The 2,949-nt window shown below is 43.1% G+C and overlaps 1 pseudogene; it reads right to left on the bottom strand.

Annotated features, from left to right (window-relative positions):
* Positions 1-499: 499 nt before the first annotated feature.
* Positions 500-2,268, bottom strand: LOC147356939 (metalloreductase STEAP2 pseudogene; annotated as a pseudogene).
* Positions 2,269-2,949: the final 681 nt, after the last annotated feature.

Below are 2,949 nucleotides of genomic sequence, written 5' to 3'. Positions count from 1 at the left end.
GTATGTAAAGTTTTACACTATTTTAAATCTTGTGTGTGTGTGTGTGTTCAGTTGCTCAGTCACGTCTGACTCTTTTGCAACCCTAAGGACTGTAGCCAGGCAGGCTTCTCTGTCCAGGAGATTTTCCAGGCAAATCCAGAGTTGCCATTTCCTACTCCAGAAGATCTTCACCACCCAGAGATCAAATCCACATCTCTTGTGTCTCCTGCATTGGCAGATGGATTCTTTAAACCTTATATTTTACTAACTATACTAATCAAGTATTTTACTGTGTGTGTTAATTGCTCAACGTGTCCAATTCTTTGTGACCCCATGGACTGTAGCCCGCAAGGCTCCTCTGTCCATGGAATTCTCCAGGCAAGAACACTGGAATAGGTTGACATTTCCCACTCTAGGGGATCTTCCTGACCCAAGAATTGAACCCGGACCTCCTGCATTGCAGGCAGATTCTTTACCATGTGAGCTACCAGGGAAGCATCAGATGAATATCAAGTACATCTCATGCCTGCTGATAAGCCATGTTGAAAAAGAAGTATCTCTATAACCTTCTCACTGGTAAGCAGAGGCTGTAGGCAACATGAATCAAAGTGAAGTAAAAGCTTAGTAATTCAAGCTGTTCTCTACACTGTAAGCAGGTCTCTAACCAAAGTAGAAAGCTTCTATATTGGTGCCATAATAAACCTGATAAACAGCTGCCAGATCTGCTGGGTAGATCAGAGACCACAAAGTAATTGCGTCTATGGGCAAAGTTTTATTCACAGTCTCATCAGAAATCTTGTAAAAGTCACTCTACTGGTTTCTAGCACATGGATGAATCACATTTAGGACCCAATAATAAAGGAAGAAAAACATGGCCAGCTTATGGCTACCACCACTGGCCCTCTCCAGAAGGTAAATAGTCACAGGAGTAAATTTGCAATTGCTGTGATTCCAAATCAACAGGAACGAAATTCAACTGACTGGCAAGTTCAATAACCTTCTGTGGAGCTTGAATATTGTTGCTGCATATATAAACATGCCAGACAGCATCCTTAGGTCGTAATGGAAGCGCCCAAGCTGTTGCTAAGTTGCTAAATCACGTCCGACTCTTTGCCACCTCACAGATTGCAGCATGCCAGTGTTCCCTGTCCTTCAGTATCTCCTGGAGTTTGCGCAAACTCATGTCCATTGAGTCAGTGATGCCATCCAACCATCTCATCCTGTGTAGCCCCCTTCTCCTCTTGCCCTCAATCTTTCCCAGAGTCAAGGTCTTTCCCAACGAGTGGTCTCTTTACATCAGGTGGCTAAATATTGCAGCTTAAGCATCAGTCCTTCCAATGAACATTCAGGGTTGATTTCCTTTAGGATTGACTGGTTGGGTTCCTTGCTGTCCAAGGGAATCTCAAGAGTCTTCTCCAGTACCACAGCTTGAAGCATCAATTCTTTGGCACTGAGCCTTCTTTATGGTCCAACTGTCATATCCATACATGACTACTGGAAAAACCACAGCTCTGACTAGATAGACATATGTGCAAATTGATGTCTCTGCTTTTTAATATGCTGTCTAGGTTTGTTATAGCTTTTCTTCCAAGGAGAAAGCATCTTTTAATTTCATGGCTGCAGACACTCTCCACAGTGATTCTGGAGTCCAAAAATAAATTCTGTCACTGTTTCCATTGTTTCCCCTTCTATTTGCCATGAAGTGATAGGACCAGATGCCCAAGCTGAGACAACATTAAATCCTTTCACAATCAAAGAGTCCAGGAATAATGAAGCCAAATATTCCACATTGGATGCTGGGTATTGGTTTATCCTCATGTTATTGCTCACATCAATCAAAATTCACCCACAGCAGATGTCCAGGTCCCACAGTAAGGTGTAATGTTCCTATATATAGCAACAACATTATATTTGATATGATTTGATTTAATCAACTTCTCAGTGAGTGACATCTACCATATGAGGATAAAGCTCAGCAGAAAATTTAGGATTTCTGCTTCCTATGACTACATCATGATAGCCACGCCTAATAAGTCAAATAGTCAGGGACTTAGCAAAATTTCTACTGCCAATTACACCCATAGTGGCCTTCCTTACATCCTTCTTTTTTCTTTTTTGCCATGCCCTGTGGCATGTGGGATCTTAGTTCCTTGACCAGGGAACCGGTGTTCCCTGCATTGGAAGCATAGAGTCTCAACTGGACCACCAGCAAAGTGCCTTCGTTGCATCTTTGATACCATTTTTCCCCTGAGGCCAAGGAGGTTTTCTAAGGCTCTTGTGGTTTCCCATCAGTGTTTCATTCCTTGATACAGACTCTTCCAAAATCACCAGGGATATCTCGAGAATCTGGTTAAAACAAAGACTCTATTTGAGTGAGTCTGGAGTGAGGCCAAAGAATCAGCATTTCTAATAACATGATGCCAATGCTGCTTGTATGTGGGCTCCTCTTTGAACAGCAAAGCTTTCTGTACCCTCTGACTGGCCCTTTTCTCTGATGCCCCTTGTCAGTTTCTCCCTTCTCTCTGAGTCACATCAGAAAATTAGATCATGGCATTTCAGAAGCTGTCCATGGTTGAAGATCCCCCTCAGAGGATGTGAAAATGTAGAGCCAGTAGTTTGGCTCAAGGAGTGGAAGGCAAAGGATACATTTTCTATGTAGTGATGAAGCAAAAACAAACTTGACAGCAGATGAAATGAGTATTTTATGGACATGCAATGGCAAAGAGAAATATTTAAGTATTAGTAGCTCAGTCATATCTGACTCATTGCAACCCCACGGAGTGTGGCCTGCCAGGCTCCTCTGTCCATGGGATTTCCCAAAGATTCTTAGGCAAGAATCCTGGCGTGAGTAGCCATCCCCTTCTCTGAGGGATCTTCCCAACCCAGGGACTGAATCCAGGTCTCCTGCATTGCAGGCAGATTCTTTACTGTCTGAGCCCCCAGGGAAGCCCAGAAATATTTAAGGGAGAG

This window comes from Bos grunniens, chromosome 16 (assembly GCF_055505025.1).
Source record: "Bos grunniens cultivar Pamir isolate PY7600 chromosome 16, Bosgru_T2T1.0, whole genome shotgun sequence".
Classification (NCBI taxonomy): Eukaryota; Metazoa; Chordata; class Mammalia; order Artiodactyla; family Bovidae; genus Bos; species Bos grunniens.
The sequence above is the reverse complement of the archived record's forward strand: the minus strand, read 5'-3'. Positions and strand labels throughout refer to the sequence as shown.